Source organism: Grampus griseus, assembly GCF_964374135.1.
Source record: "Grampus griseus genome assembly, chromosome: X".
In the NCBI taxonomy this organism is placed as follows: Eukaryota; Metazoa; Chordata; class Mammalia; order Artiodactyla; family Delphinidae; genus Grampus; species Grampus griseus.
In genome coordinates, this window is record NC_138999.1 from 8,089,120 (window position 1) to 8,102,091 (window position 12,972).

Genomic DNA, 12,972 nt, shown 5'->3' on the forward strand with positions numbered 1-12,972 from the left:
TATCATCTAAAATAAATTATGCCACATTTTTAAGAATATATAACTGGTATATCAATACTTCATTCTAAACTTTAATCATAAACAAGACCATAATTAGAATAACTTGGATCACTTTCTCTGAATCAAAAGCCCAGAGTCTGCATTTTCATAACGCACCAGACTCCTCCATATACCACAGCTGAGTAGAACACAGACATTCAACTAGGAAGCAGACAGATGACCTTGGGTATGCCATTAAAACTCTTTGAGGCTCTTTGATCCCATCATCTGTAAAAAGGGAGAGAGAACAATTTCTACCTTTTAGGGTTTCTCTGAGGATGAAATGAGATCAATAAGACCAAGTGCCTTATTATAAACATTTAGTCATTTGCTTAACGCCCCTGGAGACTGGCTTCCATGGTCAACAGCTTTGAATGCAGGACCAAAATTAATGTTCCTCCTGTGCTTGAATCAAGAACATATCCGTGAAGCCTTCTGAGAAGAGTAACATACATTTATACATGATACAAATGTAGATACAGTGGCAGCAGTGTATGCCTTACTCTTTCAAGGTAACTCTTCCATCCTATCCCTCCTTAAACAGAAAGAGGATGCATTTAAAAATATATGACTCCCTTTTAACCCTGACCATTGTTTAAGGGCCCCCAGGACACATAATCCCAGGAGGTGGACAGAGAAGAGATCAGCTTCAGCTTAAAGTCAAGACTGAACTGTTTCTCCACAGCTGCCCTGGCTGACCCAGCTTACTGACCCTTGTCTAATTTCCAAAACATGGTGGATTTGACTATTCTACTCCGGGCTGGGTGACCACCGTTAACTCGACCCCTGGTGTAAGTGACCTCCACGGCCTCATTCTCTCACTGCCTCATTAATTCACTCGTTCCTTCTCTGACGAACTATATTCAAGTTATAGTTAAACAGTGACACTCAGTGTTGCGGAAGATCAAAGGATGATTCAGGAATTTACTGTGTGAACAATCTGCTCTCACGCATACACATACACACATAATACAGATGTATGTGACATAAGAATCCAACTAATATGTTTCTAAAATTCAATGAGAAAAAGACTACAAATAGAGGCTTCTGCAAGTCTTCGCTGAAGGGCATCTAATCTGGTCTTTGAGGCATGGACAGAATTTGGTCTTAAGGAGAGAGTGACTCTATAGGTGTTCATTTTATAAAACTTTGTTAAGCTGAACATATACACTTAAGTTTAAAACATTTTGGCAGACTCTTTAATCATCATGTTTCTAAAGTTTGCACTACATTCTCTGCCCTTTTGACCATTCCAAAATATGGTATCTGAAATCTATATTTTAATTAGGCTAACAAAATTATTTTGTCAAACCACTTCTAACAATAATTGGGGTGTACTGATGAAATGGAAAACCGGGATTGGGATTCATCCATCTAAGTCATCTAAAACTCTGAAACCAAGATAATTTTCGCAAAGAAATAGAATCTATAGTTCTCTTCGCTTTCCTTGACTGAATATTTCCTCTTGTAACATATGGATAAGATTATTGGTCTCCCTGAGGTGTGTGGCTATTAATGGGAGTTACTAGGGCAATTTGTTCAAGTACTTTAATGAGCCCAGTGTATTTGAGATCAGCTCAGGATATCTTTCTTCCACGGGCAGACTGACCAAGGGTTCAGGAGCTAGTTCATCCATCACAGCATAAAGGGCCCTAACAGAATCTACGTAATGGGTGGAGGGTGAACTACTTACCCACAGTCCCCTGGGGGAAATCGACAGTTAGATTGGTAAGTGGCTTGGAGAGCCAGGGATGGCTTTGGGAAGGACAAAGAAGAAGAGGTGGAGTAAGATATAGGAGAAAGCCCAACTACCGAGTGAGAAAATGTTTCAGTGGCTGGTGGCTTTGGAGGGTAAGAGATTACGAATCAGGGGATCCAGGGGTTAAGCTTAAATATGGGGATTTGTATACTCTAGTTATGTTTCAAAATCAACTTATAATAAATGACACAGACAAAATAGAACTGTGAAGGATAAAAGAGTAAGAACAAAATAATGAACAAAAGGAAGCAGTTGGATTAGAAAGCAAGTCAGCACAGTTATTACAACTGAACACAATTATTAGCTCTAAGACCCTGGTAGCCAAGGAAGAAAGGGAAACGAGACAAATTACACAGCTCATGTGACATACAGAAAGAGACAACCATTTCACCAGCATCAAGCCATAGATATTTTATTCAATGGATCTTGTGGTAGACAGAATAATGGCCTCCCAAAGATGTTCATGTCCTAATCCCTAGACCTGTGAATGTTACCTTACACGGTAAAAGGGACTTTGGAGACATTATCAAGTTAAGGGTCTTGAGATGGAGAGGTTCTCTCACATTATTGCTGCGGACCCAATGTAATCACAAGGGTCCTTATATGGGAAAGAAAGAAGTAGGAGGGGCATAGTCAGAGAAGGAGATGTGATGATAGCAGAAGAGGTCTCAGTGGTACCATTGCTGGGAAGAGCCCAGGACCCAAAGAATGCAGGCGGACTCTAAAAGCTGGAAAAGGCAAGGAAACAGATTCTCCTCAGAAAACTTCAGAAAGAGCTAGCCCTGCTGAAACCTTGATTTTAGCCTAGTGAGATCTATTTTCAGACTTCTAACCACAAAATTGTAAGATAATAAATTTCTGTTTTTTTTCAAACCACTAAACTTATGGTAATTTGTTACAGCGGCAATAGAAAATGAATACAGATTGTTTTTATAATGGATCAAGAGAAAAATCATTAAAATATAACTTTTAGCTCACTCCTGCTGGAAGTAAAAATAATATGGCTGAGTTATATAACTTTCTGCTGAGGCTGACTAGGTATAAGAATCAAGACTAGAGAATTTGGAGTGATTTCTAAACCAGGCACATCAGAATCTGAGATGATGATGAAAAATTCAGATTCCCAAGTCCTCCAGTATTGCTAAACAGACTTTGTGGCTAGGACCTGGGACTCTGTATTTTTAACAAGCATCTATAGTAGTTGTCATTATTGCAAACAAATTACTACAGAATTTAGCAGATCAAAACAACAGACATTTACATTTCCCAGTTTCCGTGGGTTAGAAATCTACGCATGCCTCAGCTGGTTCCACTACTTCAGGGCCTCCTAAGGCTGCAGTCGATTCACCAGCTGGGGATGGGGCCTCATCTGAAAGTTTGACTGGGGAAGGATCCACTTCCAAGCTCACCCAGGTGGTCAGCAAAATTCAGTTACTTAAGGGCTTCTGGACTGAGGGTCTAGGTTCCTTGCTGGCTGTTGGTTGGAGGCTGCCCTCAGTTCCTTTTCAGACAGACCTCTCCAACATGGCAGTTTGCCCTATCAAAGCCAGCAAAAGAGAGAGTCCACTACAAAGGCAGGGATTACAATCTTAGTAATGTTATCACTGAGGTGACATCCCATTACCTTTGCCATATTCGATTGGTTAGAAGCAAGTCACAGGTCCCACGCACACTCAAGGGAGGGGATTACACAATGGTGAGAAAACCAGGAGAAGGGATCACTGTGGGGGTGGGTCTTCTTAGAGTCTTTCCACCACAGCATTCCGGATGATGCTTGTGTACAACCAAGTTAGGAAAAGGACTAACCAAGGAGACTAAATGATTAGAAGGAAACGACCATTTCATTTGGGCTTTTGACAGGAAGCGGACATGAAACATTTCAAGACTGTGGGCTCTGGTGATATCTCAGCTGTGTCCTTTACGTAAAAAAAAGATGTTATGGGTTAGCTCAGTGTCTGGACCTTGGAGACAGTCATTATCACTACCCCCAGGCCCCTCTCTGCTGCCAGCTCAGTTGCTCCCTGTCTCTGAGCTGACCTCGACATCTCAGGGTAGCAGCCTAAGTGGGAGGGAGAGAGATGAAGGAACGAAGGGGGATAAGCTGACATGGTAATAGTGGGTCTCTGAAATTCATGAGTTTTCATTATTTTTACTTTCTTGTCAAAAAAATGTAAATTTTGCCCTGTTACGATATAAAGAGAATCCCTTTCACAATTTATGCAGTCGATTTTAAATACTAATCCTATTTCAAGCTCCATCACATTTTCCTCAAATATTGAAACGATAATCTGGCAGAAACACTGGCATGTGCTTGCCAAGCCCTCCTGGGCACAAAACTAAACAATATTTCCCAGCCCCTCGCAGTGAAGTGAGGCCAAGGAATGGAGTTGGCCTGTGGCAAATGGCCTGCCTCCTCAAGCCTCCTGCTTGGGCCGTGAAACTCTCTCTTCACTCACCCCTTGGCCAGATATTGAGAACACAGCCAATGCCTCTGAGGCCCTAGTAGTGACGGAGCCACTAGAATGAAGGCAGATGGATCCCCAGACAACTACTCCCTTTCTACTGTCATTGGCCAACTGCGCTGGAGTCAAATGTGAGTAATCAACAGTTGTGGGAAGTCACTGTTCATCTCAGCAGCTGACATTACTTATCCTGACTAAAACGGTTGTATTATTTTCTTTGTAGGACAAATGTCACACGCTGGGTATAGAGGGACAATGTAACAGAACAGGTCATGAGGGTGGCGACGGGGGCATACACCCTTTGTGTTCTTCCCTTCTAAACTACACAGTACCCTGGATCATGCTACACACCAGTTCTCTGTCTGTGGAAAATGAGGTCTTTTCTCAGTGGGTCTGACAGAGTGGGGCCTCCTATTCTGACTCAGACACTGATTCTAAGGGGGCTGACTGCCTGGAATTGACATACTCCCACCCAGCTGACTTGAAATCATGACACTACTAGAAGACCCTGCTTCCAACCTGTGCCCCAGACCAGAGAGCTTCTGTATTAATGCTAGTCTGGCCCAAGCAGAGGCTGGCTACAGCCTTTGCACACCCTTTGTGTAGTGGAAAGTTTGCTTCCACTTGAGGGTGCAGTGATGGCTCAGGCCCAAGTGAGATGGCTCTCATTTCTACATTAACACACAAGCCTGTGCCATTAAGGTACCAGCCTGTCTTGTGTCAAGATCCAAGACTTAACATTTTTTTTAAAAATTTTTTGGCTGCGTTGGGCCTTCGTTGCTGCACGCAGGCTTTCTCTAGTTGCGGCGAGCGGGGCCTACTCTTCGTTGTGGTGCGTGGGCTTCTCATTGCAGTGGCTTCTCTTGCTGTGGAGCACAGTCTCTAGGCGCGTGGGCTTCAGTAATTGTGTCACACGGGCTCAGTAGCTGTGGCTTGCGGGCTCTAGAGTGCAGGCTCCGTAGTTGTGGCACACGGGCTTAGCTGCTCCGCAGCATGTGGGATCTTCCTGGACCAGGGCACGAACCCGTGTCCCCTGCATCGGCAGGCGGACTCTCAACCACTGCGCCACCAGGGAAGCCCAAGACTTACATTTTTAAAAAGAAGAAAAAGACCATTGAAGCCAACTAGTAGCAAAGTTCTCGCTTTGCAATCACGAAGTTCTCGGAGGAAGCAACTGTTGGAAAATACACTGCTTCCCACTGAGCTTTTCAGAACAGTGATAATCATGATCACGGGCACAGCAACCACCAGGATAATAATGCCATTTAATATGTGTGAGGCCTTTGTGCTCAGTATATCATGTTTTGTGCAGTTTTATTTAAACTTCTGAGATAAAGTATCAATATTAGTATTATACTGCCATGTGCTGATAATAAAAGTGACTTGCAGAGAAGTTGCCACACAGCTAAAAAGTAGGAGGAGCCGGGATTAGGAGGCAAATCTAACTCCAAAGATGACGTTATTAACTCTGTGTGTGTGTGTGTGTGTATAATGAATAGATTTTGTAATGATTAGACTTTATATATATATATATATACACACACACACATACATATATATGTGTGTGTGTGTACTGAATAATATTTAAACCATATAGATGTATGTGTATATATGTAATGAATAGACTTTAAACCATATTTATATGTATGTATGTATACATATACTTATTTAATAGAATTTAAACCATATATGTATATACATCTGTGCATCGAATAGACTTTAAACTATGTATTGGGTTGGCAAAAAAGTTCGTTCGGGTTTTTGTAACATCTTACAGACAAACCCGAACGAACTTTTTCGCCAGCCCAACATTTATATGTATGTGAGTGTGTATGTGTGTGTGTAATGAAATAGAGTCCCCAAGGAGGGAATGCTTACTTTGCCAATGCCCCAAAACTAGTGACCGAGGTAGAAGTCTATCCTGAGCTCCCCCCATCTATAAAAGGGACCTTCCTGAAGTCTACGTGTTAATAAGGGTAACTTCTAATAATTTCAGCATATGTTTGAAAGGCTTTGCAAAGGGCCAGAAATATGCATCTCCTGAATCATGCCAATAGAAAAGGCCATGAGATAGTCTAAAACTGGAGTGTCCTATGGATTATAATATTAAAGATTATTTCTAGAATTTATTATAATGTTGTATTTAAAAGGCCTGGATTAAAAAATGAACACATGATATCTCATACAACTAATTCAGAACTTGTGGAACTTGTGAATTAATATGTATGCTAATTTTAAAAAGTACAGTTCTTAAGGTTTTTTGATACAGAGGGTTTAAAAATATGTAACATCTTTAACTTTAGCCTGCACATATACAGAGCTTTGGAATATCATCTCCCATATCAGTTATGAACAATTATTTGGTAAAAATACTTAGGGCTTAGGCAGAAAATTCTCTTAGTTGATATTCAACTAATGCTTGCTTACTTATTTACTGAAGGAATAAATGAACAGATGACTGATATGAGAATCACACTACTGAACCTGATGATAATTAAAGGTTATAAAGTATATGCCACAGATTTTCCTGAGTAAAACAAATCAGACAACACTATTTGTCACACATACAAGACAAATGTCAAGTTACTAAGGGGAATCCTCCTACACTGTTGGTGGGAATGTAAACTGGTACAACCACTATGGAGAACAGTATGGAGGTTCCTTATAAAACGAAATATAGAACTACCATATGATCCAGCAATCCCACTCCTGGGCATATATCTGGAGAAAACCATAATTCAAAAAGATACATGTACCCCAATATTCACTGCAACACTATTTACAACAGCCAAGACATGGAAGCAACCTAAATGTCCACTGACAGAGGAATGGATAAAGAAGATGTAGTACATATATACAATGGAATATTACTCAGCCATGAAAAAGAATGAAATAATGCCATCTGCAGCCACACAGATGGACCTAGAGATTGTCATACTGAGTGAAGTAAGTCAGACAGAGAAAGACAAATATCATATGATATCATTTATATGTGGAATCTTGAAAAATGGTACAAATGAACTTATTTACAAAACAGAAATAGAGTCACAGATGTAGAAGACAAATTTATGCTTACGGGGTGGGGGGGAGTGGGGGGAGGGATAAATTGGGAGATTGGGATTGATATATACACACTACTATATATAAAATAGATAACTAATAAGGACCTACTATATAGCACAGGGAATTCTACTCAGTACTCTGTAATGACCTATATGGGAAAAGAATCTAAAAAAGATTGGATATATGTGTATGTATAACTGAATCACTTTGCCATACAGCAGAAACTAACACAACATTGTAAATCAACTATACTCCAATAAAAAAATTTTTTAAATGTTAACTGATGATAAACTTGGCAGTTTCGTTGAAAGTGTGAATTAAATTCTGATACGGGTCTCTGCTGCATATTCCTCAATTTGAGGACTGTCTTATGCCAACTCAGGATGCCATAACAAAACACCATAGACTGGGTGATGTAACACAAATGTATTTTCTCACAGTTCTGGATGCTGGAAGTCCAAGATCAGGGTACCAGCACGGTTGGGTTCTGGTGAGGGCTCTCTTCCTGATTTGCAGATGGCTGCCTTCTCACTGTGTGCTTACATGGTGGAGAGAGACCAAGTTCTCTGGTGTCTTCTTATTAGGGCACTAACCCCATCAATTGGGCCCCACCCTCATGACCTCATCGAAATCTAATTACCTCCCAAAGGCCCCATCCTCAAACATCATCACATTGGGGGTTAGGGCTTCAACATATGAATTTTGAGGGGACACAATTCAGTCCATAGCATGGAGTAATGAGGTCGTGATTCAATTTTTAATTTTCTAACCAACAGTTGGTTACATTCTAGAATTCTGTTACACTGACCTCATATCACAAGCCCCTCACTATCATGGTTGTGTAACAGGGTTTCTCAACTTCACCACTATTGACAGTAGGGGCTGCTGTCCTAGGTCTTGAAGGATATTTGACAGCATGCTTGGTCTCTACCCACTGGATACCAGTAGCCTTTCCTCTAGTTGTGACAACCAAGATTGTCTCCACTCATTACCACATGTCACCTGGGATGGTTGGGGGGCTCAACTGTTCTGCTTGAGAACCACTAGTGTAGAAGAATGATGAGCACGTGTGGGACGCCTTCAGCAGGGAGCTGTAACCCCATGACCTGGATTCACTTGCAGGTATCAACATTTATCTGGGTGGGACTCAGGCCATTGACCTTCTTTTGACCTTAGTTGGCTCCAAGCCTCTTTACAGGTATCCTGAAGTTAACTGGTGACCTAGTCCGATCTCTCCATCCAGTTTAATTTTTTTTTTATTGAGATATAATTGACTTATAACATTGTGTAAGTTAGGGTGTACAATGTGTTGATTTGATTCATTTATATATTACAATACAATTACCACTGTAGCATTAGGTAACACCTCTAACCCGTCACACAACTATCATTCCTTTTTTTGTGGTGAGAACAATTAAGATCTACTCTTTTAGCAACTTTGAAGTTTATAATCCAGTACTGTTGGCTATAACCTCTATGCTGTGCATTAGAGTTCCAGGACTTATTTATCTACTAGTTGCATGTTTGTGCCCCTCAACTACATCTCCCCAATTCCCCCACCTCCATCCCCTGGTAATCACCGCTCTACTCTCTGTTTTCATGAGTTTGGCTTTTTAAGATTCCACATATAAGTGACATCATACAATGCTTGTCTTTCTCTGTCTCGCTTATCTCACTAAGCATAACGCCCTCAAAGTCCATCTATTTTGTTGAAATTGGTAGGATTTTCTTCTTTCTCACGGCTGAATAGTATTCCATTGTGTGTGTGTGTGTGTGTGTGTGTGTCTACACACACACATACATAACACCGTTTTCATCCATTCATTTGTTGTCAGACACTTAGGTTGCTTTCATATCCTGGTTATTGTGAATAATACTGCAATAAACATGGGAGTACAGATATCTTTTCAAAATCCTGTTTTCATTTCCTTTAGATATATAGCCAGAAGTGGGGTTGCTGGATCGTATGGTAGTTCTATTTTTAATTTTTTGAGGAATCTCCAAATTGTTTTCCATAGTGACTGTACCAATTTACATTCCCATCCATCCAGTTTACATTCTGGCCATATGGATAGAACTTTTTTTGTTCTCGTCAAAATACCTAAAGTTTAAACTTTAATTCTCACCTAACTCTCCTGGGATCTGGCAGTTACTTCAAAAAAAAAAGTACTACTATACAGGCTACTTTTAAAATTACTTAGATCAGAACAGATATTAAATATGATACATTTCACTCTCTTGACATTGACAGCTATTAAAAAAAAATTGATGAGCATAAGTGTTTACATGTATCTTCTTTTTTAACAGTCTCCAAAGCAAACAATCTTTTTTGCAGACACTTAGACGAGGTTTTAATAATGTTTCATTAAGATCTCCGTAAGACTTGTAGCGACATTTACATTTTGTTTCAGTGCTACAGGAATGAATTGTTTTTCCTCAGGGGAACAAGGTCTCCAAAAATACCTTAAGGGAATGCTTAAGGGAAACAGACACAAATGCTAAAGTTTCCTATTGCAGCCCAGAGATAAACTGAAGAACCTCTCTTATCCAAAGAAGCAAATGGACTTAACTCCTGAATTTGCTACCAAAAATATATTTTCACTGATGCTCCCCGTGAGTTAACTCAATCTCAAGTCCCGCCCCCCACCAAAAGCATTATGTAGTAAGTGGGCAGGTGTAGTTTAAACAAAGAAATACAAACAATTATGCCTCTACACGAAAAGAAAAGTTCTCCAAGTCATCCTTGGAGAACACTCAAGTGTCTCCTCACTGTGTTTCCTCAAGTTTCCTTCAAGTTTCTGGTCAGATTTGCCAATGCTATTGTTGACAGAGTCCTCTCAAAACCAGAACATAACATTCTGTGCTTATGCTCTCTTGGTCATTCTCTAATAAATTTATTTAGAACCAAGACATGTTATTCCAAGCTGCAAGGTCCTCAACACAGCACGAGAAATCTGGGTTTTCTTCCATCTGCCCCTTATATCTTTTCTCTTAATAACAGTCCAGTAATCCGATTTGAGCTTGCATTTTACTCGGGACTCTATCAGGCAGCAGAGAATTCAGTTTGCTCACTTGCTTCCCAAGAACCCAGGCTGAAAAGAAGTCTTGTTATTGTCAAAGCAAACAACATAATTTGAAGACTTGTAAGGCATTAAAAGGATAAGAAAGAAAATGAGGTCCTAGTCCTTCAACACGTGATCTCTCAGTTTTTACTCTTCGGTGGGAAGCAGAAGGTGACTTTGTTTTCAATACAAAGTAGAACTTAAAAAGAAAAACTTTTGTAAATAAGGAATTTTCTCGGTTGCCCCATGGATGATTTTCAAGGGTACAGGAAAAGCATGTGTTACTACCGAGAGGATGTATTCCCGATCAATAGTTGATGCAAAAGCTTCTTTCTTGTCACCCCAACTTGCCCACGTTAACTCACAGCTAAAACCACATGAGAGTGCCAGGGTATATTTATCCCCCTCTATGCACAATTCTTAGCTTATACTGTTGGTTCAGATCATCTCCCTCAAGATATTTTAACCAGAAGAAATATTTTGCTTTAAACCAAGAGTCCCAGGTCTCGGCTTAAAATCTGTAACGTGCTGAGAACATTTTGCGGGGCAGCACTCTGCTACATCTGCCTACCAGCTGCCAGAAACGTAAATACACAGAGCAAATCTCCTATCAGAGATGCAGGTGACTTTGATATCTTAGAGGAGAGAAGGTAACACAGAGAAAAGCTGTCGAAACGGAGCGGGAAATTCCCCTTCTTACCTTGCCCTAGACATCCCTCACCCCGTCCCATGTTTTGAAAAGTCATCCTACAACTCAGAGCTCGAAGCTCAGACTTCTCATGTTCTTGTTGTGGCTTCTGACCTTTCAGCTGACCCACTGATAACCCAGCATAAGAGACATTAACTAACCATATGCTGAAAGGTTGGACCATCCCTTAGGGGGTATTGAACTACACGGAGAACTCTATGTCCTGGCAAGGGAAACACAGTCTAACCCAATTTTTTTTTTCACCACTACATGCATTTCACGGGCCTGGGAAAAATGGATCTTCTTACTTGTTTAACCAAACTCCATCAAAACAAGACTGGGTGTCGCCCAAACAACTAATCAGAGCCTGGATTTTATTGTGGCTCGAGGGGAAAGCAGAAAGATCATTGACATTTTCTTGGCTCTCAAGCTACAGTAGGGGACCTCCCAACCCACACATTCCTCAAGGGATACCAAATGTCACTATAATTGATATGGAAAGGGGTATTAACTCAAGAACCCAGATATCCTCATTCTTGTTTTGGCAAATTGATTGACATACATGAGGGTAGTCATCTACAAAGACATCGTGCTACACTTGTTCTTAGTGCCTTCTTAGAGTTCAGTCCAAAGTACTGAGCTAATTCTCAAAACCTCGCCTCTGATGTCAGAAAACTTGCAAGAACTCTATGCATTATTAACAGCAGAGAGCTACTGCTCAATCAGAAGGCAAGGCCTGCTACGTAACCTCCCTTCCAGAGTTAGAGATCACTGTCTTCCAACAAAGTAAACCTCCAACACGAGGAAGGCAAAGAGCCAGAGTTCCTTTCTTAAAACCTCTAGGTCAAGGTGCCAGATTTTCCAGCCATCTCTCCCAACCATAGGTGGCTTTCCCAGTTTCAAGCGCTTATCTAATTTTTATCCCCACCGCCCCTACTTTGGTTCAAGCCATCTTGTCTTCCTTGCATAATCACATCAGACTGTTTTGTTTGGTTTGGTTTTGGCAAAAGTTATTGAGGTATAACTTACATATTATAAAACTCACCCCCTTTATGTGTACATTTCAATGATTTTTAGTAAGTTCACCAAGCTGTACAACTATCACTGTAACCCAGTTTTAGAACACTGCCATCACCCCCAAAGAGATCCCTCTTTACTATTTACGGTCAATCCTTGTTCCCACTCAGAGAGTCCTCGGAAGGATTAAATGTATTACAATGTGTGAAGCCCTTAGGAGAGTCCTCACTGAAAGTTAGTGATGACCAACGAATTCTTCATGTTTTGCCTTAGATTCCACTCCCTTTTAGAAGCTGTCTCTGATCCCATACGTATGAGCTTGCTCCTTGAAATCAATGTTTCCATAATACTTTGTTCTTGTTGTATCATGTTATCATTGCCATCATATTGCCATTTACTGGCCCGTCCCCTGGCAGTCTCTGAGTTTTGTAAGGCAAATTAAACCGCTTCGATCACTTCTACCACATCTGTCTCCCAGAGCATAACTCACAGTAAGTGCTCATTAAAATCTTTGCTGAATTGAAAAACTGTGCTAGATGTTCTCTAGATTCCATCCATTCTCACACCTTTCTTTGTCCAGTTTTCTCTGCCAGAGAGACCTCCATGGACTGTAGTACCCAGACTACTGATCACCTGCAATTTGGTTGGGTTTGGCCAAAAGGAGGATCTGGCAAGATTGAGCGTGTCATCTGATTCCTGTTGGGACCCTAAATGGTACAATGACTGAGCATAGCCATTATTATACAATTCACATTCCTGCTGGGGGGTTCGGGTGGCAGAGGTGGGGGGGCCTCTTTGCTGTATTTTGTTGGAGAGGTGGTGGTGCAGGAGAAAATTATTTCATTATTAAAATAGCCTGCGATGTTTATAGTTGTTATTTTT